The 26251-nt window shown below is 38.6% G+C and overlaps 2 long non-coding RNA genes across 12 annotated transcripts in view; one reads left to right on the top strand and one right to left on the bottom strand.

The window, feature by feature from the left end:
• LOC116229307 (uncharacterized) overlaps positions 1 to 26251 on the bottom strand; it is a 270405-nt gene that overhangs the window by 31034 nt on the left and 213120 nt on the right. The window lies entirely within an intron of this gene.
• The window catches only part of LOC149917824 (uncharacterized), a 72968-nt gene continuing 48061 nt past the window's right edge, over positions 1345 to 26251 (top strand). For 2 of the 5 annotated variants that reach the window (XR_016466920.1, XR_016466923.1), the window contains exons 1-4: positions 1345 to 2256; positions 2460 to 2601; positions 5050 to 5202; positions 7723 to 7826. This is a non-coding gene — a long non-coding RNA (uncharacterized LOC149917824). Of the gene's footprint in view, positions 2257 to 2459; positions 2602 to 5049; positions 5203 to 7722; positions 7827 to 15337; positions 16627 to 26251 lie in introns of those variants that run through there. The other 3 variants (XR_016466919.1, XR_016466921.1, XR_016466922.1) reach the window with 3 other exon arrangements.

The raw sequence follows: 26251 nt of genomic DNA, 5'->3' as shown, positions 1-26251 counted from the left end.
ATTAATTAGTGTATTTATTTTTTGAAAGAAGGAAAATGCAAATCAATTTATCTGTTATCTCTTATACTTAATTTGAAAAGGGTATGCTTTTCTGGGAGGTTGGGAGAAAATTTGTTTGTTTTTCTGTTTGTTTTATTATCCATATCAGCCATATTTGTTCCGATGCATGTACTGAGTAACCTTGTCCCCCTTCCATTTGTGGCACAAATAGGAAGTTCTATCTGCCCACTTCATGAAGTGTTTTAGAACTGCCAAGGAAAAGCTTGATGGAAGTGAAAGTACTTGTTCTACCATTATCTCCAAGATAAAATAAAAATTATCTGTGTGTGGTTTTGTCCATTATGCATTGTTTTTAAATCTGAAATTGCTTTAGATATTTCACATGTGTTTGGGCCTTTGTTTTATCTACAAAATAATTGACTCTTGAAATGAAATACTCTCTCTCTCTGACTCCAGCAGCTTATCAATAAAGGACTTCCTGAGCTATCTGTGGTATCTACACATTTAATAACAATTTATTCCATTAAATTCTCCATTTTCCTCTCCATCTCAGTGAATTTTCAAACAGTACGCATGCAGGCCCACAGCCAATAGACTAGTATACTGAAGAAGTACCTGATGCTGCTTGCTTTCGACCTGTCACCCACAAGTTCATTCAAGGTCTGTAGTTTTTATATTTGAAGAAATGATGAATAGACCACATTTTATTATTCATTATTCAGTAAAGCTCTGTCATATTTCACTTCAGCTGGGTCCTTTCCAGGCTTTTGTAACTCAGCTGCTCCATGTATGGGCTAGCATTGCTGCCCTGCTCTGTACCTCTCCCATCTCCACTGTACCTTTTCTTAAGACTGAGGACTCAGTTCCCCATAGGATTCAAGATGCAGTATGTATTTACACTGTGGAATACTCTGTGCATCGTTTAATCTGTATTTCCTACCTAATCATTCCTAGAATTTTATTTGCTTCTGCAACTACTACTAAGTAGTTAGTTCTTCTATCTTCCAGACTTTTCTGGAGCATCTCAGAGACTCTGTATTTTCCCCCTTCATATGTGAATAACTACATACTCTTACCTAATTTGACTTTGACTATTTTCTGTTTCTGTCTCTGACTATTTCTATTTATTTGCTATTTTCTTCTGATATCTTCCATTTTTTGCATTGGCGAAATCTGCAGAAATAGTAGTAGACATCAAAAAATACATCCCACTCATTCTTTCTTTTTTTTTTTTTAATTGCTTTTCTTCAGAAGAAAGTGAAACTAATAGATTCCACAAAGAACTTACGGTCAAAGTGTGAGTAATTTTTAGAAATCTTTTTAGTATTTTTTTGATGAGTCATTTTAGGAACATTTTTATGCGTCTTATAAAAGTGGCATGAAGCAATATTGGAAGCAAGTCATCTCCATGCTCCTTAGTACAATCCCTCAGACAGGTGTAGGATAGAGCATGTGCTGATGTATTAAATTAACAGCTCTAAGGCAAGAGGATTTGTTTGTAAGTTTTAAAGGGTTAAAAGGGACACCACTGAGAGAGAATCCACCCAAACATAGCTGGGCCTGGCACAGAACCACTCCACGTTGGTTGGACTGATGTTAAAATTTCTAGCTTGCAAGTAATTGACTTTTATTAGAAATCTCTAATTCATTATTTTGCCTTAATTCTAGTTTTTTTTGATGTAGAAACATTAGAGTGCAGTCAGGTAATCTCCTCTCCATGCTATGCAAACTCAAAGCAGGTTATATTTTGTAAAATGAAGCCTAATCTTGGTACTAATTTTTCACTTCTAAATTCCTACATATTTTTCCATGATTAGTTACAACAGATCATTAGCTATACTCATTTCCCATAAAGGGAAAGGACTAAACTGACAATCTCTTGCAACACTGTAGGATGTAGTTTTCATTTTCAACAGTCAGACATAGTGCACAGTCTCTTTCCTCCTGACACCTTGTAGGAAGGAGATATCCTGGGCTGGTGCATACTTGCTATTCTACCTCTGAGGGGAGCCATTATCCAACAGTTCTCATTAATGCCATGGAAACCATATCTTTCTAATCTTTGAGGCATTGCATGAGCCTCATTCTACTTTTTCTTATGTGACATGAGTCAGAAGTATGTCTACAGAAGACCACAGCCCATTTCGATAGAACATGAAATAAGATGAGTATCTTTGTAGTACTTCTGTTGTTTTCAGTGTGGCACAAGGAAGAAAAATAGTGAAATGAATTTCCAGAATATATGAGAATTAACATGTAATTATTTTTTCTTTTAAATATCTGTTTGTCTGTAATTTGGTTCATTCCAGAGACAAGATATTCTCAACTATGCCAAAGGTTGATAATATATAATGGAATAAATATGGATTATTAATGTTTATTTCAACATCTTTTAATGGTACATTCTCCACTCATCTAAAATTAAGAACACGTTCTGAAATTTGAAATTTCATTTTCAGCTGAAATTCTGAGTGACAAGCATCATTTCTAAGACCACAGTTTCACTTGGAAAAGCGGAGCAGAGTTGGAGGAGGAGATGGAGGAAGAGAGATTAAACAACTCAGCAAACAAATGGAGAAATGGAATAGAATCACTGCTCTGGTAAGTTGTGCCTGGGTTTGACAAAGAAAGCATACAATGACTTCATGTATTCTGCATTACTCTCTAGCCCTCCTAAATTTGGTTTACAACTGTTCCTAAGTGCAGAATTGTCCTAATGTACTCTTAGGAATATAGTTTATTTTTTGATGAAGCCAGATGGAATAGAATCACAGAATCACAAAGGTTGGAAAAGGCCTCTAAGATCATCCAGTCCAACCATCCACCTACCACCAATATTTCCCCACTAAACCGTGTCCTTTAGCACAGCATCTAAATGTTTCTTGAGCACCTCCAGGAACAGTGACTCAGCTACATCCTTGGGCAGATATAGGACTGAGAAAATGTTATTCTTAATTACATTATTCTGAGAAGCCTCTAAAAACCTCAACAAAGAGTGGCAAATTATGTAGCTCAAGGTCTTACACAAGTCCCAGGGTCAGAAATTAGTGAATTAGAAATTAGAAATTAGAAATTACAGCTTTTCATGTACTTTGAACATGTGCTTATGGCATAGATATTTACTTAAAACACACACTAAACATGTTTCATTGGTTCTAGTAAAGTCTAAGTTGTACAAGAAAAAAAAATACTTAAAACACTTTATATACTTGAAATACACTAGTGTTTTTCTTGATGATTTCTACTTAATCTCTGTATTTGTTTGTATTTGTATTTTACAACTCCTAGAGGAAAACTGACTGAAAAGTTAACTTTCAACAAAATCTTCAAAGGCTCTAAGATAAGTCAAAGCAAGCAGTCTCATCTTCCTTGGGTTTAGATCCAGCCTGACCAGGTTCAATAAGTGTGACAATACCAAAAAGTACTTAGAGAGAACCCACCGTCAACTTTAATTAAAATTAAGAAAAAAATCAGGGCAAGGACAAAAACATGAATGAAGTAGCTGCTGTAGTTGGTACTTTTTTTTTTTCTTTTTCTTTTTTTTTTCTTTTTTTTTTCTCAGCAATGTTCTCAGAGCAGACCACAGGTTTCAAGCTCTTGTCTTCTATTCTGAGACTTAACAATGGTACAAACTGTAGGGTTTTGCAAGGAACAGAGGTACATGTAGATTGGAATTTGGACTTAGACCACTACTAAATCATTTCATGCGGACTAAAGAAAAGAAAAGAAAAGAAAAGAAAAGAAAAGAAAAGAAAAGAAAAGAAAAGAAAAGAAAAGAAAAGAAAAGAAAAGAAAAGAAAAGAAAAGAAAAGAAAAGAAAAGAAAAGAAAAGAAAAGAAAAGAAAAGAAAAGAAAAGAAAGGAAGAGAAAAAGGAAAAGAAAGGAAGAGAAAAAGGAAAAGAAAGGAAGAGAAGAGAAGAGAGGAGAAAGAAGAGAAGAGAAGAGAAGAGAAGAGAAGAGAAGAGAAGAGAAGAGAAGAGAAGAGAAGAGAAGAGAAGAGAAGAGAAGAGAAGAGAAGAGAAGAGAAGAGAAGAGAAGAGAAGAGAAGAGAAGAGAAAGGAAAAAAAAGGAAAAAAAAAAAAAGAAAAAAAAAGAAAAAGAAAAAAAGAAGAAAAAAAAAAAGAAAAAAAAGAAACAGAATCCCCCCAAACCCAATCATATGATAACTTCTGGCTGAACTCCTGCCCAATTTGAACTGGAGTCAAAACTTACTTTAGTTAAGCTAAATCTCCCTCAGCCCCAGCTTTCCAATAAAACAGTTGTTATTTTTATTTTGTTTTTTTCCAATTAAATGAACAAAGCTCCTTGGGATGGCTTTAAACATCATTCTACTGATTCACTCCAAAATAATAGTAGGTGACTTAGACAAATGATCTGAGTGACTGATTCCATGGATGGAGAGAGTGAGTAAGAAGTATACTCTGTCCCTTGGCTGTCGTTCACTGCTTTATCATTTCTTCACTCACATCCCACCAAATGTGTTGATTATTCCTTTGGACTCTCTATTTAATAAATTGCATTAAACTTGCCCTGGAAAACAAATGAGCAGTCTGGCTTATCTGCTTTTATCTTGGCATAACAAGACATTTTTTCTAATCAGCTGATTTGGAGAGAAGTTTGCCATGTTGAAAGTGGGGAGAAGTTTCATTCAAATTGAGTTGAACTGCCTGCTGCTTACAGCTATACAGCTCTTTGCTGACAGCTCATGCACTTAGAATTTGGGCAGATTTGCACAGCCCTGAACCAAAATAACATATTACAGTAGTTTTTTGAGTTCTTGAAAGGCATGACGATGACCTAAGATGAGCATTTAGTCCAAACCTAAAGATCTGTTCCAATATATTCCAGTCAAACCTTACCTTGGGATTTCAGATTAAAGGCATGAGTTCAAAATGTGCTTTTATTTATGAACACTGGGTGGGAGATATGAAGAGAGCAGAATAACCTTCTAGTCTATAGGGATAAATATGCTTTGAGGTTCTGGGAGAACCCTGATGGCTTTCTCAAATAACTGTTTCTGTACCAACAAGTCTATATTTTTCCTCACAGGTGCCATGCCATGACACGTCGAAGGGATATGCTAAATATCAAGAGATCCTGAAATTTAACTTGTAATAAACTAGATACATGACAACTTTAAATTCCAGCCAAAACATACTGGCATTTACCAAATTTGAAGACAGAGACAGTGCACTTCAGACTGTAAGTTGATTTTTAGTTTTGGAATGATGAAGATTTTACTGTAATTGCTAGTCACATGCTTGCAAATTGCATAACAAAGCTTTTATTATTCCACTTTTATTTTTTTTTTGAAGCATGGAAATTGAAGCTGAGATGCTCTTTCAATTCTTAAATGTTGAGATAGTTAATGGTTTGGACCATTTCAGAGAGGAACAGATGGTATGGATTTATTTGGTTCCTACTGAAGGGTGCTCCTGGCAGCTGCTGAGGTGGGAAGCAAACAAATGAAGCTTGAAATGGAGGAATAGCTTAAGCCTAAATTTGTAACTATTACCTTTTTGTTTCTTTTCCTGGCTAACTAAGATACAAAAGTTGCACATATGCATGAAGCATATATTTATACCAGTTTAGGTTATAAATTGCTACCATCCCAATCCATGAAGCAAAAAGACAGAAACATTTAAAAATGTCACTAAACAAAGCACTGTACCATTTTTAAGAGTGCAAAAGGATGGGAGCAAAATCTACAGCTACCTGCAGGGACATTTCTTGAGCAAGCCAAACAGTTTTCTATCAAATTGGAAATATGTAAGCTATCTTGTGTATCATTGCGCTCAACCTACTGGTACACTATTTCTTACTTTAGTACAGATATACAAAAGCCTCTCCAGGAAACAACCCAGGTATTGTTTCCTCCACCCTCTTATTCTTTTTGTTACTTTTTCTTCATTCTCTTCTACTAGATCATTAAAAGCAAAAGAGAAGAAATAAAAATAAAAAAACAAAATGGAAGCAGGAAGGTGAGAAAGGGAAAACACAAAAATTACTAACCTAAAACATGAAAAATACGTGGTTTCAGTACCTTTAAGATTTTTTCAATTTCTCATTGAGATGTCAAAAAAAAAAATGCAGAGTAAACATGAAGTTTTTTGAATTTTTCTTGAAACATACTTGCCATTTTTCACCCAGCACTGCTGCCAACTTTCTGACTGTGTAGTACAAATAGCTTTTCAGCTACTCCTACAATGGTGCATTCAGAAAAAGATGCATGTGCTAATGGCACCTGCACAGCCACTCATTTATGGCAGTAAAGGAGCAAGTGGACATGCCAATCAGATAATATATGCAGTCTGGATAGCTATACACCTAACTCCCTGCCTGTGTGTGGTACTGTAGCTAACTGAAGGTCTTGGGGTGACATGGAGGCAGACATATTCTCCGAGGTGCATCCATTTCATACATAGCAGGAAAATGCTTTTGCAACAGCAATATTCAATTTACATTATCAGTATAGTTTAAAAGAAGCTGTTACCTTTCTGAAGTGCAGCTTTAAAAAGTAGAAAACATTTGGACCAGTATGTTTCTGAGCATCAAGTGCAGCTCATTCTTTTTCTAAAACAAATTTCTGAAAATCTCTTTATATACACAGTCATTTACTTCCATTTAAAAATATTGTGTGTATGTATGCATACACAAACATAGTTTATCCATATGTGTGTAAACATGCACATGTAAATGTATATTTCCTTAATGCAAGCAGATGACCACAAAGAAAGTGTTCATCTCTGATACTGAAAATATTAAGGCATAGGCTAGACACATTTAGAGATGTGAAATAATTCTTGCCACCAGTTTTTCTAATGAAATCCATCTGCAAATAACTTTATTTTAGTTCCAAAAAAGATTTCAAATTGCTTTTAATCCAGCTGAACTTTTGAGGGATTAGCTGTTATCTTCTCATTACTCCTTTCACTGACAAATGATTTTCAAGAGCAATTGAGTGAGTTCACCAAACAGAGTATTTCATTTCTGAAATTAAAAAAAAAAAAAAAGCAAAATAAAACAACCCCACCAGTCTTCTACTTCACTATAAATTCAGTTTTAAATAATCTTATTGATTGTAAAAATTTTACCTAGTATTAATCATTTAACACGGTGTAGGGCTTTCAGCTATACGAGTTTGCCACTTTTTTTTTCCACTCATCTGAAAAAATATCTGGAGGAACCCAAAAGATATTTGAGATGTTTCTGATTGATTCGGTATTATCCTTAAGGAATTTACTTCATTATTTTTGTTTTGCGGGGAAAAAAATGTGCATGCATTTTCATTCAGACTTTAGGGAAATCTAACTTTTTAAATTGAAAGTAAGTTTCTAAATTCTCTAGAATTGTGTTGATAAAAGATTGTACCCTTGTATCGATTCACTGTACACAAAATGTCATTGCAGTTCATTGTGTAGGAAATGCAAGAGTACCAACTGACAGCGCACGTGGCTTTTGCTGGGTGACAAAACTGCTGTATTCTCAATTTTGTGTAATTGAAAGAGGTGACACAGGAATATCTAGCCAGAGGTACAGTGCCCCTTCATTCAGTTTGTGCTCATTTTCAGGCAGGTGGTCTAGATAAATGTTTATTATAGTCCCTTGGATTAACATCCAGGAATTTGAGCTACCAGCACCAGAATATTTGTTATAGTCTTACAGTGCATTTCTAACTCATTCAACATTAAAGAAAATAAAACAGCCTTGATTTTTTTGTAGATAGGGCAGTTTTGTCATCTAATGGAAAATGGAACATCCAACTGAAGTTAAAATGAAGATACTTGAACTGAAGATTCTTCTACAAGACTGAACACTCAAAATCGGTATGTTGATTTTGTCATTACTGCAATCCCCTGGTAAGTTGTTCCTGATAATGCTCCTGGAATGAGCAAGAGGGAACAGGGGAGCACCTGGTTTGATCCACTCTGCAGACCCAAAAATAATCTCTGCAATTTTCTCAGGGGTGTCTGTGCTGCGTTCTGCCCTGCATGCCTTTGAACAGTGTCTAATCCATAGTGTTCTGTGGTCTCTCTTCTCTCCTGCTCTTATTCACTCAGAAAGAGATTTCTAATAACAAATCAAGAACAGACACGCATTTCTTGTAGGAATCAGAAAAATAAAAGAGGATGTGACAGATGAGGCAAATAAGTACTGCCACAGCGCAGACCAACATCCGTATTTCTGCAGGCTGTGCAGAGGCTGGGGGTGGCTGTGTAGAACAACTGCTGACAAAAGAATACTGGGTGCATGTGCATACAAGATGCAGCTAGCAAGGCATCAGGTGGTAGGTCCTGCTGTGTTAGGTTTCATATATGTGACTGTTTGCTTGGCAGATGTAGTTTATCTGGAAGCCTGGAATTTGGTATTTTGGTGGCAGTGGAGGAGCAGAGTCCTTAAATAAGAGTGAGAATTCAGACATTAGTGGGAAGCAAAGAGGATTATACTGTGTTTCTACCATCAAAGAGCAGGCCTGCAGCAACTCTGGTACTTTCCACTCTCACTGTGGGTTAAAGGAGGCTCTGTTTCCTTCAGAGTTCTCCCCAGGCACAGGACTGTCTGGGAGCTCATGTCCTGGCAGGAAGGACATGTGCTATACTCACCGAGGTTTGCATGTGTTGTGGCATTTTTGAACAGTATGTGAGAATATGGAAACTGTTGGGCACAGCGGTGCAAGGCCTTTCTCTTGTCTTACGGGATATACACTGGCAGACCCAGGAAATTCCTGGGGATCATCCACACTGGTGAGCATACAGAAAAAGAGGTTTCCTGCCTGGGATTTCAGCTAGGGCATGGTGCTGTGTGCAGAAAGAACCGGACACTGTGTGCATTGTCAGAGAATTTGGCCTCGGGGGAGCTAACAGGGATGCTGTGACAGGATACTATGTACACAATGACTTATATTTCCAATCAGGATTAATAATTGTTCAGGCCATCAAACATAAATAGCTGGTGTTTAGACAGATGAATTTTATATCAAGCTTTCGGTCATAGGTATTCACGCACTGCCACATCAATTGAAAGCAGGATGAGGGCCATCAAACAAGCACTGGTTTATGGGCAGTCTGACCTGATGGGTCCTGGGAAAAGTGTAGGTTTCAGTGCTGAGTACACAGATCAGCCAGGCTAAGCCTGCATGGGAAAGGAATGGTCAGAATATGTTGCTCATCATTATGGCATGAGAGGAGTCAGTTTAAAGTTTGTGTACGAACACACTCAGAGAGATGTATACCCTTTTGTGTTGACCTGTTTACTGCCATGTTTATAGCTGTATGAGCAATACCATACCTCAGAGTGGTTGGTCCCGCTGCTATTACCAAAGCAGTAACAGCCAAATGCAGAATTTTGTTTCTGTGGGGGAGATGGATGCCATGGCGACAGAAATCACAGACCTAAAAGCCAATGAATAAGGCAATGGAGAGTTCACTGGCTCCAACAACCCTCCTCTCTGGCAAGCTGAGCTCTCAGTCCAGAGGTCTGACATTTATTTTCCTTTGCCTGCTCTGAGTCACACAGATTGTTTCTCTCTATGATTAGGTGGGAAGCACACTGCCTGGCCTGGCATGACACTTGTACAGGTGGCACCTCTTACTTCATGCTGTGGATATTCACATTGGCTTCAGAAGAACATCTGGCAAAAGCCACCAAATACTTATCTCAATATAGAAAATCGGAGGCAAAATGTAGTTATGAGATATGCTAAAACATATATAGTAAATTACAGATGTGCCTGTTTGGAAACTAAATATAAGTTCATTCATGCAATTGACCTTAACTCAAAGCGAAAGTTCAGTACAATTTGAATTAATCTCTCAGCCTCTGGTACTTGAGGACAATGTTCTGCTCCTGTTCTAACTTCAGACACTGACCGGATGGAATTTCAAAGATGTCCTTGCAAAAAAAGAATCTCTTTTCAGAGAGATGTTACAACAGTGTAACTCACATGTACAACACCACCAAGTGGACATGTCTTTGTGCCCACTGAAGTTGCAGGTTAGGAACAAATGCTATGTGAAAACTTGGCCCAAAGATGTATATTATACCTCTGGCTTTTAGAATCCCATGGGATTGAATCTTAAACATTTCAGTGCTTCTCTTTTAAATTATTATGAAATTTAGCATTTTTGTTACAGTTCTAAGCAAATTACAAATGGTTGTGATGAGATTTTCAAACTCCTGATTTTTAGAGCAACAAAGCCACGAGCAGTAGGAGAAATAAACTGCCCTCACCAAACTCTCCCATTTGGTAGAAAGTGTGCCAGAGCTCAGAGAGGCTCCCAACACTGCAAAAGCTAAACAAGTCACAACTGTAGGCAAAACACTTGTGCATCTGCAGCACAGGAGAGGCACTGTCATCTGACTTGGAGGAAAAGCAACAGGAAAGCACTGCTGACTCATGGGGACAGGTGGAGGAACAAAGCAGTGGCTTTGGCTTAATCACAGAATTGACTGTAAAGGAAAATTTTTATTGCCAAGGGATTAGTTCCATCATCAAATATCTTGTTCTTGACTAAAAAAAATGAATATTTCTCTTTGATGTTCCATTGACTTATCAGCATGCAAGCATTTTTCTGGCACTGGCACAGTTAGGAGAACCATCTTAGGAGGCCTGACCCAAATGTCACTGCAGTCAACCGGATAGGAAAAAAAGTTAGTCACTGGAGTGCTCTCCTACTGAAATACACAGCATTTGTTACCGATCTGTGTTATGACTCAGACTAATGGCTAAGAAATGGCTCAATTTCTTATTATTGCTCCTTGATTTATTTATTTTTTGAAAACATTAAAATATAGTCTTTCTTCAACATTTTGAGTTAGAAACCTTTTGTTTCCTTCAAGCTGGAACTTTTTAAAATTTTGAAATCTTAGCAAATTTAGGCATAAAATGATTAAAGACAGATCAGCATTGTCAAAAGATATTACAAAATTATAGAAAAAAATGTTCCAGCTGACCTCAGCTCACATTTTTCAGATTTTCAATTTGTGGAAATTATTAACATTTTTGTCTTTCATCCTAAGCAGAGAGGGGAAAAAAATGCCAGCAGCTCAGAACTATCTGCTTTAGCAGTAGCAGAATGGAGTTTCCCGTTCTCCTTCAGTCCTATTTAGTTGCTCTGTTTTGAAGTTATTTGCTAAGGGCCACTTATTCCTGTAATTTATGAAGGCTTTCTAATAGAAGAGATGTAATGAGGCAATGGAAGTGGCGAAGTACTTCCTGACTATGAAGACCAAAGCAGTTCATAATTTGTGCCTCCCTCCCTGCTTAGCTTCTACTCTGTTTACTCCCCAAACTGGCATTAGTCCTTGTATTTTTATTGGGCAGACGAGCAAAGCACCTTGCTGATACACAAGCTTCTGTCACACTCAGAGTCCTTAATAAGGTCTGGTTAAACTTCCTGCAGACTAAGTTTCAAAACATAATATTTTTAAATGCAATTAAAAATCTTAATAGATTTTGCAAAAAAGCTAATCCAGAAGAAAAAAAATTCTTCTTTGAGAACTTGCAAATAATGGAGAAAATTCTGACCACAACGTCTCTGAAGCTCTCCCCAGAGTCAAAATGGAATTTTTATTGCTGTGCTGCCTTTTTAGTCTTGCCACTTTTTAGCACTTTTAGTTCTAGAAGCAAAGTCTAAATATATGAGCAAAAGTTTCTGATGCGCTTAGAAGCAGATTATTCAGCCTATGATGTTTATGAACTGCAGGCCAGTACAGTTCTTTCAAACCTCTGCATTGCTAAGGTTTCCAGGAAGTTGTTCATTGCTATGCCCTATGTTATCAAAAAGCTTTACATGTCCCAGTGAGGCCAGCTACCATTCCTTGCTAGTAGAATTTATTCATCTTCCTACTTAGGGGCCTCTGTCACAGTAACAAGTATAATGCTTGCTCCAAATGAAAGCTGTGACCAGCTGAAGACAATTCTCAGCTCAGAAGTCACAAATTTACCTTGTCAACCAAAGAATCACATTAAGACAAGATAAAGTGAGTAAAAATTTATGTTCAATTGTGTATAAATGCATCAGCCAGGAACTACATCTTTGGACATTCAAACTGAGGTTCAATTAGCGTGCACTAAAATACAGTAGTTATTCCCCACTTCCAGAGAAGCAAAGTTTTCTGCTTAGATTACCTCAGTAATCACGATCACTGTTATAGCACAATCACTAGTGCCATAATTCTCAGCATGAGAATTATACTAGTATGGGAAGTCATAGCTGAGGTGGGAACAGATGCCTGGTCCCCCTGTAACCAGACCCACGCCTTATTATTTCGACACCACAGAACCTCAGTAGCCACCTAACCCAGGCGCATTTCAACTCTTACTCATTAATTCTACATTACTGAATATATCAAACTGTGTTTAGGGATTTGTAAGACTTGCAAGGCTCAGAAAATTGTCATGAGGTTAAGTAAGTATCCTTAACTGTTTGTGTGCTGAAAAAGATGTAAAACATAGCTATACATTTTTTACCACAGACATAAAGCTGTTTGAAGGGAAAAAATCAGGTTTTGGTTGGTTATCACAACTGAATCTGCAAACACTGGCTAGAAATAGAAAATAACAACTTACTGCCATTCTCTCTTCTTCTTCCTCATAAATCTGAATACTATATCCTGTAAGTGAGTAATTACAGACTGCAGAACTTATGGGGACATGAATTTCACAAGTTCTCTACATAGAATATTTTTGCTCCAAGTTAAAGTCAAGAACAGCCATTCTGTTCTTATTCTTCAGATAATCACCTGAACTTATCCTAATGCTAAAAAATGCTCTTTCAGGTTATCAGAATCTAAACACAGTTGAATTTCTATCAGGCCATACTTATTTCTCATTTATTTTTGGTTTGAAACTATTCACCTAAACACACAAAATTTTCATAAATATGTTTTCATTACGTTTGACTTCTAGCTGTTAAATTAATTCTCTTGAATTCTTATTGTATGCTTCAGAGTTATTTATTCACAAACAGTCCTCAGGCTAATTTCATGTACCTTTCTGATCAAGTATTAATATCTGTAGAGCTCCTTCTGTCATTTTGACCACTAAGAAACAAACCCATCCTCACTTTGCTGTAGCAGTCACCATCTTGCCTAGCGCATCATTGCTACTAAGGGGATAAATCTGGTGTCTTGGCAGTAAGTTAAAGCATGGTTTGGCAAGTACGTCCAGGCTTTGATGCTGTGAGTTGTCCTTTCCAAGCAGGAGTTTCTGGGTGGTATTTTAAAGTTATGCTGTCTGTTGCTGTTTTCCTGGATATGATAACACTGCAACGTGTCTGTTTTTGAAGAAGCCTTGCTTTATGAATGCTGCACATTTACTGATCTCTTCTTATGACCTTTTTTCCCACCCCAAAGTGGAAATGACAACAAATGAGCTCATACCGCAAAGGCGCAAGTGCCTCAAGGTTCCTCAGAGCGCAGCCAGGCCAGGGAGCATGAACTGAACCTGCAGGAGGGAACAGCTGAACCTAACAGCTGACCCTGGCCTTTAGCTCCTTTACTGTTGAGGCCCAGAGAAGGACGTTTCCACCCACTCAGCTGAAGAGTCAGGTGTGAAACTGCATAATTTGCTGGTTTTTAAGGAAACTCACTTCTACCAATAGAAGCAGGAGGGTGGTGCTCCCTCAGTATACAGTGTCCACAGCCACACAGCTGACTGCTCCCCAAAGCCACAGGGCAGGGTTTCAGTTCAGTTCAGCTCAGCACATTCAGGGCATCTGGCTTTGGGAGGATGGTGAAGGAGGGTGGAGAAGGAAGGTGAGATTCCCTGGGGTGTTTTCCTCCTCCGGGTACCTCAGGGCCTCTGTGGGCATTTGGACTCCCTCTCTCCAGTGCCACTTGGTGCTCAATGGTGCAACACGGTCCCTGCTGTGGTCAGTGAGTAGGAGGCTGAGGTAAAATAGAAAAGATGCACTGATTCCATCTGTTGATATATGCTGGAGTGGAGGGATGACTGAAATAGAACCTGCTCCAGTACTCAGACTTGCTGCACTTCAGGAAATCCCACTCCTTTTGACACAACTTTCACTTTCAGCATGACAAATTTGGTTAGCTAGTCATCAGTGAAAACTTTGCACAGCAGTTGCAGTTATGAATCTCAAACCAACGAAAAAGAAGGAGAGAGAAAGTATTCATGTGGGGCCTTCAAGGAGTCAAAATAATAGCACTTCAAAAAAACCCAAACTCATTCTTCAGTCATTTCCAATTTAAATCTAAAGGTTTAACTTTAAAATCATCTCACTGGATATTTTCAACATAAAACAGCAAGGCATAAATTTTCATAAAAATCTAAAGAGAAAAAAATAATATGAAAGCAAAGAAACATCAATTTTCTGGTCAGTTCAAATATTTTTATTATATGTAATATAACATATTATTTATATTTTTATGCTGTGAGACTGTGGAAGGTGAGATGCAGCATCACTTTAGTAACACGCTGATAATGTATGTTTATGTTTTAAAAAAGTACAAAGCACAAATATCATTTTTGAAGACTAGATGCTTTCTCCCTTTCTGTACTGAGTTTGTGCTTATATAATTATGTCTTAATTTTAATTTTAATTAAAAGTTTAATTTTCACATACCATTTTTAAATGTATATTCAACTACAGTTGTTGAAGGGAGGCAGAAATATAAAGGTTTCCATGCAAAATTTAGCACCATTTCATCAAGGTTTATGTAAGAGACCAAATCATGCCAGGATCCACCAACTGGCATCTTCAAGAAACTCTTGAGTAGCTCTTTTCCCCATTTTTGCTGCCACCACTGATGAGCAACTTGGTTTTCCTTTACAAAATTCATTCCTTATTCTGCCAAAAGAGTCTTGGCAAGCATTTTTACATGAAACAGTTTGTAATTAAATGCTTGTAGATGGCTGAGCACAATGAATTATGAATGCTCTGGGACATATAAACATCCTACAAGAATTTCGTCTATAATATGATTGAACAAAATGAATGAATTCTAAGCACAACTTAATAAAATCTGTAAGACAACACAGCAACACTTCTCTCCCATTAAAATTGTACTGTGAGAGTACTATACTTCTGCCATACTTTTAAAAAACTGGAGATCACAAAAACAAGGTAGATTTTTCATATTTTACTCCAGAGACATGAGCCAATGTACCCCAAAGCACAGCTCAGGCAAAAGAACAAACATGAAACCTGTAGAAATTAAAAATAATTCTTCTGGTGACAGGATCTGAATTTTTTGCTTTTTTCCCCAAAATAATCCAATCCTTCCTTTCTGCAGATTTTGTATCACTAGGCTTATAGTAAGGTTGATCAGCTGTTAACCTTTAAATTGTGATTTTGACTTGTGCACCACTTTGCAGCAACAGATGAAAGATACAGAGTATTCTTCCACTGCTTGCCTGAGAAGTGGAGTGAAGCACTCATGGAGTCCGTGGCGCGTTAATATGAACTGGTAGCTTCAATGGATTACTTCCCATTGTGAAGATATATCTACAGGACTTCTGGACAAGAGTATTCATCTTGACCAATCTTTAGCATGTACACACTGTGCACTGCCCAAGTGCAACTTTCCCATTTGATCCCAGTTTCCAAATGACTTTCCATTATCTCGAGCTCTAATGGAATACTTTGTGTAGTCTATATGTGTAAGTCTATATGATCTAGTGCTAGGTGTGGAGGTTGGTGGCCCTGAATGCGGCAGGGGACTTGGAGCTTGACGATCTTTGAGGTTTCTTCCAACACAAGCCATTCTATGATTCTATGATAAAAGTAAACATAATGCGCTTGAATTGCCACTCCCAAGAAAAGCAACATGAGTCCAGCTTAAGGGCATACACCAGCTCATGTGAGAGCATGTTTAAAACAGGTTGGGAAATGTTGAATATTTGGTTTTGATTGAAAAAAAATATTTTGACATTTTGGAACTGATTTTTTTCTAAACGTGTTGGTCTTTGGATGAAAACAGTTTTAAAAATATCAGCTTCTTTCCCTATGAAGGAAATTTCATCTGTCAACTGGCTGTACCATCCAAAACTAGTCAAAGGCAGGAATAAGTAGAAAACACATGTCCTAAATAGGTACGTCTCTGTCAATTGCTGAGCCCAAGTTTAGCTCAAATGGAATCGTTTGGATTGGGTTGCTTGTCTTTTTTTAATGGCCTAATTTTGTAGCGGTAGCCATGACTATCAAAACAACTAAAACAAGAAAAACATGGAATTGGACTTAGTACATTTTGTCTGCCTGTGAAGAAGTCCAACTCAAACCTCTTGCTCCTAAACACAAGGGCATGGGCACGGAACAGAGCTGGCAGCTCTTTAAGGACACCCTTCTGAGAGCGCAACAGATTTCCATCCCCCAGCAGAAGAAGTCAAGCAGGGGAGGCAAGTGACCACCGTGGCTGTGCAAGGACCTGCAGCTTAAACTGAGGGAAAAGAGGGAAATGTACAGGAAATGGAAGCAGGGTTGTGTAGCCTGGGAGGAATACAGGGCTGTTGTCTGTGTGTGTGTAGAGATAGGATTAGAAAAGCCAAGGCGCAGATGGAGCTGAACTTGAAGAGGGCTGTGAAAGATAACAAGAAGGGGTTCTGCAGGTACATAGGCAGGAGGAGACAGGCCAAAGAGAGTGTTCCCCCTCTGATGAAAGGTAATGGGGAGCTGGCTTCCTCAGACATAGAAAAAAGCTGAGTGCTCTGCCTCAGTCTTCACGGGTGGTCAGGCTTCCCATGTCTTCGAGGACCATGAGCCTCTAGGTGAGGGGTGTGGGGAGTGGTTTTTGTCCGACTGTAACAATGGAACAAGTCTGAGTCCTCCTCATGAAATTGAACATATATAAGTCTATGGGGCTAGATGATATCCATCCTAGGATTCTGAAAGAGATGGCTGATGTGGTTGCCAAGCCACTTTCCATCATATTTGAAAAATCATGGCTGTCTGGTGAAGTCCCCCGTGACTGGAAAGAAGGAAACGTTACTCCCATTTTTAAGAAACAGGGAAAGGAAGACCTGGGGAACTACAGGCCAGTGAGCCTCATCTCTGTGCCTGGGAAGATCATGGAGTAGATCCTTCTACAAGCTATATTAAAGCACATACGAGATAAAGAGGTGGTATGGGACAGCCAGCATGGCTTCACAAAGGGCAGACCTGGCCTGACCAATATGGTGGCCTATTATGATGAAGTGATGGCTTCAGTGGATGGAGGAAGGACGATGAATGTCATCTACTTGGACTCCTGCAAAGCCTTTGACTTGGTCCCTCACCATATCCTTCTCTCTAAATTGGAGAGGTGTGTATTGAAGGATGGATTGTTTGATGGATTAGGAATTGGCTGGCTGGATGCAGCCACAGGGTTGTGATCAATGGTTCTGTGTCAGGTTGGAGGCTGCTCACAAGTGGTGTCCCTCAGGAGTCGGTCTTGGGACCAGTGCTCTTCCACATCTTCATCAATGACATAGACAATGGCATCGAGTGCATCCTCAGCAAGTTTTCAGATGACACCAAGCTGAGCGGTGCAGTCGATACATTGGAAGGAAGATAAGGCATCCAGAGGGACCTGGATAGGCTGGAGAAGTGGGCCCATGAAAGCCTAATGAGGTCCAATAAAGCCAAGTGCAGAATGCTGGGATTGGGGCAATCCCAGGTATTTATACAAATGGGGGGAAGGTCTCCTTGAGAGCAGCCCTACAGAGAAGGACTTGAGGGTCCTGGTGGATGTGAAGCTGGACATGAGCCAGCAGTGTGTGCTTGGAGCTCAAAAGGCCAACTGTGTTCTGGGCTGCATTAAAAAAGGGGTGGCCAGCAAGGAGAGGAAGATGATTATTCCCCTCTACTCAGCTCTTGTGAGGCCCCATCTGAAGTACTGTTTCCAGGCCGGGGCCGCCAGTATAGGAAGGATGTGGAGCTCTTGGGTCCAGAGGAGGGCCACTAAAATGATCAGAGGGCTGGAGAACCACTCCTATGAGGAAAGGTTGAGGGAACTGGGACTGTTTAGCTTGGAGAAAAGAAGGCTCCAGGGAGACGTCATTGTGGCCTTCCAATACTTGAAGGGAGCATATAAACAGGAGGGGGAATGGCTGTTTACAAGAGTAGATAGTGATAGGACAAGAAGGAATGGTTTTAAACTGAGACAGGGGAAATTTAGATTAGATATTAGGAGGAAGTTTTTCACACAAAGGGTGGTGATACACTGGAACAGGTTGCCCAAGGAGGTTGAGGATGCTCCATCCCTGGAGGCATTCAAGGCCAGGCTGAACATGGCTCCGGGCAGCCTGGTCTACTGATTGGCGACCCTGCACATAGCAGGGGGTTGAAACTAAATGATCACCATAGTCCTTTTCAACCCAGGCCGTTCTATGATTCTATGACATGCTAATTTTTTAGGTTTAACTGAGAATTCACAGCTTCTAATGTAAATTTATCTCTGCTACCATTAACTACATCAGATAAAGTTATGACAAATTGTAGGCTTACATATTTCCCTAACAGATTCTATACCACCTTGGAGTTATTCACTTACAAAGAGAGAGAAAGAAAGTATTCTTATGCCAAAGTCTTTGTCCTCCGTAATTTTGGGAGCATATGGGATTTCTGCCTGGCAGGTCAGACTGCTCTGATTTCTGAGGTTCCTACATTAGGAGGTGTAGTAGAAATGCTAAGTCAGAGTCTGAAACAGTGACTGACCACCTGATAGGAAGGCAGGGCCAACCTAGGGGAGCTCAGCTACATGTAATGCACCTGAGTGACTGGAAAGGTTGCAGCTAGGATCCACCCCTTCCCCCACCTCATTTAAGGGTTGGCAATAGAGGCAAAGGTATTGTGCTGGAGATCCCTGCCTACTGGAGGTTTTCTAAAGGTGAGCAGTTTTTCTTCTTTTGTTTCTCTGTCCCTAGCTGCTGCATCTGGGCTTGTTCTCATTTGCTGCAGCCTAGGATACTGCTAATATTGCTATTCTTTCCATCACATTACAGGAGTAATAGCTGGTAGTTGCTCAGTCAGGAAGAGACCTGCTCATCATTTCAATCTAGTGGCAATAGGTTCCCCTGAGTGTCTCCCATCTTCCACATATGCCTTCCTCTATTATATTCCTAATGCTAGGACCTGTAAAGTATCCTGCATGAGTTTTCTATCAGCATCTCTGTTCAGTAGCTACAGCAGAGGACTTCTCTTCCAGCCATACACAGATATTCATATTCCCTGTTTCTTAATATATTGAAAAGTAAAGATATTTGACTCAGCATCCTGGCCAATCTTTTGTTACCTTAATGAAACACTTTTTCTGCCTAATAAGTAAAACTGAGAGAATGTGAAGGACAACCTGCAGAAGAGAGCAGGCATGGCATGACCACACGTGCCTGTGAAAGGAAACTTGCTAATATTTATTGCCCCCTTTCTAAAGGGTCAGTCTTTGAAGCTGGGTACACCTAGCTTCAAAATTCCCCACCACTGCAACAGACCGTCTACTTGGAAAGGGGCTAATCTCTTATCTCCCTCCTCTCTCTCTCAGGGTCTTTTCCTAGGTAGTCTGTGGTTACCTCTATTGGTGTTAAATGAATCCCTTCACCTTTCTTTGTTAGGCCTTTCTATGTTCTTTCTCTTAAAAAGTGAAGTATCTTTGAATAAAGCTTTCTTGTTTTACAGTAATGTTGGTGTTAGGACTGGAAATACTTTAGGCACAATATTATTGCCAATAGTCCTTATTTTCTGAAAGAAAAGTAGGATGTTTCTTGGCAACACCATCTGTGAGAAATAGGATCTTCCCAAACATTTGGGAAAAACCCCTACTGCCAGCTCCCACACATCACATTATTTTTCCCTTGGTATTATGTTGTCTCTTAAAACAATAACTTATGTGAAGATATAGAAACCAACTGAATCAATTGCAACTTCACTTATATACTCATCATCTGGAGTGAGAGCCACATCACTGCCATGGTGGAAGCTGGAGGCACATGCGTAGGTCCCTCGTACAGGGTCCTGTGGTAATCCAGGTATCAAATGTATGTAATAGCCTGATATTGCTGGTTTATTGCTGTCTGTGAAAAGCTGTAGAAAGATGATTTTTTACTTTTGGGAAGTTGTGCTTGATGTAACAAATCTCAGTCAGGACTATGAGTGTTCATGATTCAGTTAAAAACGTGGGATGAAAATAGCTGTCTTTACCATTAGCATGTTCAGCCTGTAGTACAGTACAGGGCTGAATGTGGAGTTACAAGACCTTGTTTAAAGAAAAAACTGTTATGCAATGTTTCTGGGCATACTGTTTGATCCTGTTTGTTTTTTTCACTCTGTGCATGCGTCATTTCTTTGTCTCCAGTGAACAGCAAATTGAGTCATGACTTTGAATCTTGAAACAGGTGAACTAAGTGTGAGGGAGTGAGATGATGGGCTCAGACACAGCACAGCCTGTTCCCCCCAGCTCTCTTCCCTCCAGTTCAAAAACAGCTTTAAGGAAAAAAACAAAAAACAAAACAAAAAAAAACAATAAGCGCCTGAGATGGCAGGGAGTAGAAAGATCTAATTTTCACTGAAATCACTTTCAAAACAGAATTTGAAGGAAAAAATGCAAACTAAGTATTTGGAAGAGGGGCGAGTTTTTTTTCTGCTATCCAAATTGGAAACTGGGAGAAATGGAGCTTGAACTTCTTGTTGGAAATGCATCTTTTGTGAGGGATAAGAAAGAATTATAAGGGACAAATTGGAGACGTGATAGATTGCTTGTGGTTGTGACTCTTCAGCAGAGAAAAGGAAAGGATGTTTTTAATTTCAGGTTTATGGAAAAATCCTGTAAAAGAAAGAAAAAGAGTGGTAAACATGAACATGACTCAGGGGATTTAAAATGTAATGCAAACCTAAAAATATGACCAGTGACAACCAGGCAAACTAAATATAAGTAGTCATGAGAAGCTGGCCTGATAGAAATGGCCTTAGGAATTTGAGGGGGAAAAGTACATTACATTCGAGGTGTTGAACCCAAGTCTTAAATAAATGTTTGAAACAGTCACAGGATTGGATATTTCTATTACTATTTTTACAAATTTCCTTTCCAGAAGAGTCTGTTCTGGACAGCACATCTGACCTCCTGCATTACTCAGGTCATCTGTTTTTTCCCAGTCATTTCTTTATCAAGCCCAAAACCCTGCAGCTGAATGAGATAGTCTTTCAAAGGGCAGGATGTCTTGCATAGTAGATTCCAGCTGATGGTTCACAGAGCTCTAGCCAGTTGCGTTTTTCCATTAAAACACTCATCCTGTTTCCATGTTGAACCTTGCAGCTTTCAACTTCTAGCTACTGGGCCTTCATGTGTCTTTGATTACCAGATTTAAGTGCTTTAAGTATCAGTTATTAACTTTTTTTTGTGTGTTATTCCCAGCTCTCCACATTCCATCCATAGGGTATAAATGCCAATGCAGACAGGATTATGAGAGGAGGAACCTCCTCTGTTAACACAGATGTTGCCCACTGCTTGGAACTTTTCGAAATCTGGTTCAACAGACAAAGTAAGCTGAAGAAGATGATGGTTTAAAGTATAAAACTGTAGCAAATGCAAATATTTTCCCCACTTAAGTAGGACACTCATAAGAATCACCAATGTTTCTGAGGCAAGAAAGATCTTTCCTAAATATTTATCAACGCAGAGCTGAGTGAAATTATTTTAAACCAATAGTAAACCAGGCAGGAAACTTTATGTAACTGATCAACTGTACCATGCTCCTATCCACTTTCATATTGTGGAAAAAAACCCTCAACTTACTTTTAAAAGTGAGAGAAGGCAAGATTGTCCAGGTCTAAACACTTTGTTTTCAGGCTTACTTAATAATTTAACGGTAAGTGTATTTGATGTGAGTTTGGATTCAAACTTATTTTACACAATATCAGAATATTCTCATGAAACCAGAAGTTAATCTATCATATAATTTAAAATTCTTGTCAAGCTCATTTGAAGGTATTTCTTTTCTGTTCTTTGTGCAAGATTTCCATTTTTACCTGTCTGAAACTGAACATGAAAAATTTCATATTATCTATGGTTTACATTATTATTCAATTAGCACCAGATTTGAGAATAAACCTACTTTTAAAATGTACATTACAGAATGTACCACACATTAAAGAATTGCTATTGCACATTCTCCCTCTGTGCAGCACTATAGTTCTCCTGCCTGTATTACAAACCCTTTTTTTTTTCTTTAAAAGAAAAAAGTGGGCCTCTTTTTCCAGATTCCTGTTAGGAAGACAACTCACAACTGACAGGCATATTTTCATCTTGCTATGTAGAAGAGTTTAGTTTTAGTATAAAACAATTACCACGAGCTTATTAGTGTGCCTGGCTCAGGCACTGCAGCCTAGACAGATGTCTAATAACATGTGCCCACATTCTTTGACAAGTTTTTATACAGCCACAGATGAGTCTGGAAAAAAAAACCATAGCAATGAATTCCTGCAGCTGGATAAAAATTAAAAACAATATTTTCAGAAGAAGACACAACGTGAGGTGTGTATAAACTCTTTTTTTCTTATCTTCACTACTGATAGTGTTATCTAGATCTAAGAATAAGAGTCTCTGAAGTGTTTCACACTCCTGAAAGGGGGATAGCTTTGAAGTTTCTTCTCATCCCTAAACAGGATTTCTGCTCTGTGGAGTTCTTTATTGGAAGGTGCCTCCTGCAGCAGCTTTTCATTATTCACCCCTCAGTACCCCCCGAAAGACCTTCCCATCTCAGCATGCTCCCTATTGTCCATTTTCCCATAGAATGCAAAGGAGGACAGGGAGAAAGCCATCCACAACTGAGGCAATCTGTCCAAGTTCTGCACCAGTAACATCACGCTGATCAGTGGGCACACTGCTCTCTAGAGGATACAGGATGACAGGAAAAGCGTAATAACACTTTTTGCATCCCTGGGTCCTTTATGGGTCCTTTATTGATTATGGCCACAAATATAGCTGATGTATTATGAAGTTTGCTTCCAGTGTTATCTGCTTGCCTGCCAGTCACCAATTCTTTCTGCTAACATCTTTTCTACTGTTCTTGGACTTAGAAGAGTCTTCAGACATTCTATGTTTAGGTAGCTGCACCTGTATTGCTGTTAAAAACCAAGCAGGACCTATTTCTAGAAGCCATTCTGGTGACAAAAAGTTACAGCTTTTGGAATGGTTGTTTTTCCAAACCTAGTATGAAGAGCAATCATGGTTTTGATGAACTTGCCCAGGTTCCTTCTCTGACTGTATGGACAAGCTCAGAATGAGAGAATAAACGTCATACTTTCTTTTTTTTGTGGGTCTTTCTGCAAAGGGATCCTGGAAAGCAGTAGATTGTTTGCTTTCTACCTTCTATAGTGTACGTTGTAAGCAAAACAATAAAATAAAATTGTATTACAAGACAAGATCTCCATTACCAAGATTTCTCTTCTTTGTCATGCAAATAGCAGATAGGCTTTCACTCCTGTTTCTTCTTTTAAAGGCTTTCTGGTCCAGTGAATCTGAATTTTGGATGTTTACTAAATCTCTGTATGTGCTCAGCCAGACTAGGCATCTTTCTGTTGGTTGTTTGAGGAATAACTGCTACCTCTTTATTTCCTTTCCCTTCTTTAGGAGGGGAAATTAAATTTCTGAGTTTGTCCTGACTGGATTAACTGGTTGGTCTAAACAAATTCAGACTGAGCAGCCTGATTGGAAGCTGTCAGCTGAAATCCAGGTCGGAAGCTACAGTTCACTGCTCATAGAGATAGCACTCTCTTCTGGCAGTGTTTTGTCATCATCTTATTGTTGGGGTGGGGGTGAAACTCTCATACTCCTGTTGCCTATTTATTTCCTTCTTATAGACAGAATTTGTAGGAAAGGTGACATAATTCTTTTAATTATTATTCTAAATCATGCAGACAATTTCTTTTCCAATCAGACAATAAATAAACCTATTTTCTGGTGTCTCCTTTTGGGGCATTTTCTCATTGTGATTCTGTTTTCCAAACCAGGAGGAGGATGATGTGAATCCTTCAGCTCTTAGTGATGCCTGGTAAATGCCCGCCATAGGTCTTTTTTTCCTTTTTCAGTACTCTATGCCTTACATGTGATTCTTTCATTCAGGTCAGAAGTGAGCTTGAATGTATTCACCTTAGAAGCACTGCTGATGAAAGCTTTGTTGAAACTTATGGTCTTTAAAACAGCTTGATTTTGATGAAACAGGATGTTTTGATGAAATTTTAATTCATTGACAGCACTTTCAAATGTTTAAATAGCAAACCAAATTATCTGGCTTCAGAAAACATTTGGCAGAGAGAACAAATATTTTTAGTGCCACCTGAAATACTTTAATAAAAGGTAGAGTAACAAGGATAGTAGTTAATAAGCTCAGATTTGGAATTATTCCCAACACTTTCCAATAAGGAAGCCTCGAGTTTTTGGAACGTTATGTAGCTCATCAGCAATCACTGGATGTTCTGTTGGGTTTCATTTAATCCCTGGCTGCATGAGTTCCTCTCCATTTAGTATAAATACAGAGCAAAAACAAGCAAGGGATGTGATATGATTACCAAGTTAATCTAAGGGTTTTATTTTTATCTTGTTTTCGCTCTCTTTTTCTTAGATATATGCATTGTCTCAGCTTAGTACTTCAGTGAGTACTTCAGTGAGAGGGCCTTTCTTTTGTTAATAGTTGGTATATGTCCTGTATATCCATTTGTGACAGACACTATAGTATATACAAATACAAAGATAACAAAACATAGCAAACAAAATTATGTCATTTGCCCTCTATTTTCCCTAGTTAAAACACAAATTGTACTTCTGGAGCTCCTAGGTGCTCCTGATCTTAGCCTCTGGGTCTGTTGTGTTACACATTAAACAAATAAACAGTAAAAAATCTGTTTCAGAATTTAGGGCTGAATGCAAGGGAAGCCAATTCATCTGTCCTTATAGCACTGTGTGTTTTATCTCTTTTAGATTACAGTTCCTAAATACTTCATGCTATAGCAAGAAGCTCAATGCTACAAAGCTATATTTCTTCAAATGTATTTGAATTGTTTCCTGGCTGTCACTGTAAAACTTACATTTAATTCTCATAGCATTTTTTTAAGTATAGGTTATCACTATGTCTCTTCTAGGGTCCTCATCAAAACAAATAAGCTCACTTTATCAGCTATCTGTAGGAACATGAAGGAAATGCATCACATTAATGATATATTTTATAGGTAATTTACAAAATCTTTGCATACTGTATAAAACTCCTGATTTTCTATTAGTTAACATGTGAAGAAGGCTGGACGCTCTGAATGTAAACCATTGTTTGGGGAAAACAGTGGTAGAACATGTCTTGGAGGAAAAAAAATAGTATTTGCGTCCTATCACCCAATATGAGATAGTCTATGCTGGAACAGTTTGTTTTCTACCTCTCATTTTGATTTTGATGTTTCCAGTACCTGTCAATATTGTCCATGCTTAGGGACAATGTATACATGACTGTATGTAGGACAAAGTATCCTGACTGTTCCACACAATGCAACATAATTCATAGTCTCAGGGATCTCGCAACAGGCAATTTGAAGGTGTGTGTGTGTACATATATACATATTCTAGATTGGATGTAAATTCTAGTTGATATTGAAGACAGTCCTAGGAAACAAATATCTGGAAGCAGACAGAGGAAGTGGTGTGACTTCTAACACAAATGCCAGCAATACAGAATAGGAAGAGAATGTAAACAGCAAGATAACTTTAATGTGTGAACAAAACAACACTAGAAATGTGGCTCTGAGAGGGCAAAAGCAGGCTGAGAGAGACTTTTGTTATTTGATTCCCTCTATGTTTGGATTAATGCAACTGCAATTTCAGAGTAGTCAGAACTGTTGGGAGGTAATGAAAGAGATGGTTAGCAATTCTGCTTGAAGAAAGCAGTGACAACACATAACTGCCTGTCAGATGTACTGTTGATAATAACTTTGTGTAATTTGATATTCAGGGAACTATAGAATGGTTTGGATTGGAAGGATTATCTAGTTCCAACCCCCTGCTGTAAGTGGGGATGCTTCCTTTTAGACCAGGTTGCTCAAAGCACCATCCAGCCTGGCCTTGAATGCTACCAGGGAGGGGGCATCCAGCACCTCACTGGGCAACCTGTTCCAGTGTCTCAGTACCCTTAAAGAATTTCTTCCTAATATCTAGTCCAAACCTACCTTCTTCCAGTTTAAAGACACATCCCCTTTCCCTGGTATTACCTGCCCTTTATATTTTCTTGGTTTTTTTTTTCTGAGATATTTCTCCCTCTTGAAGAAAATTCACCAGTGACTGA

Source organism: Phasianus colchicus, chromosome 5 (genome assembly GCF_987193195.1).
Source record: "Phasianus colchicus chromosome 5, bPhaCol1.hap1.1, whole genome shotgun sequence".
Classification (NCBI taxonomy): Eukaryota; Metazoa; Chordata; class Aves; order Galliformes; family Phasianidae; genus Phasianus; species Phasianus colchicus.
Note: the sequence above shows the minus strand (reverse complement) of the source record. Positions and strands in the feature narration are given on the sequence as shown.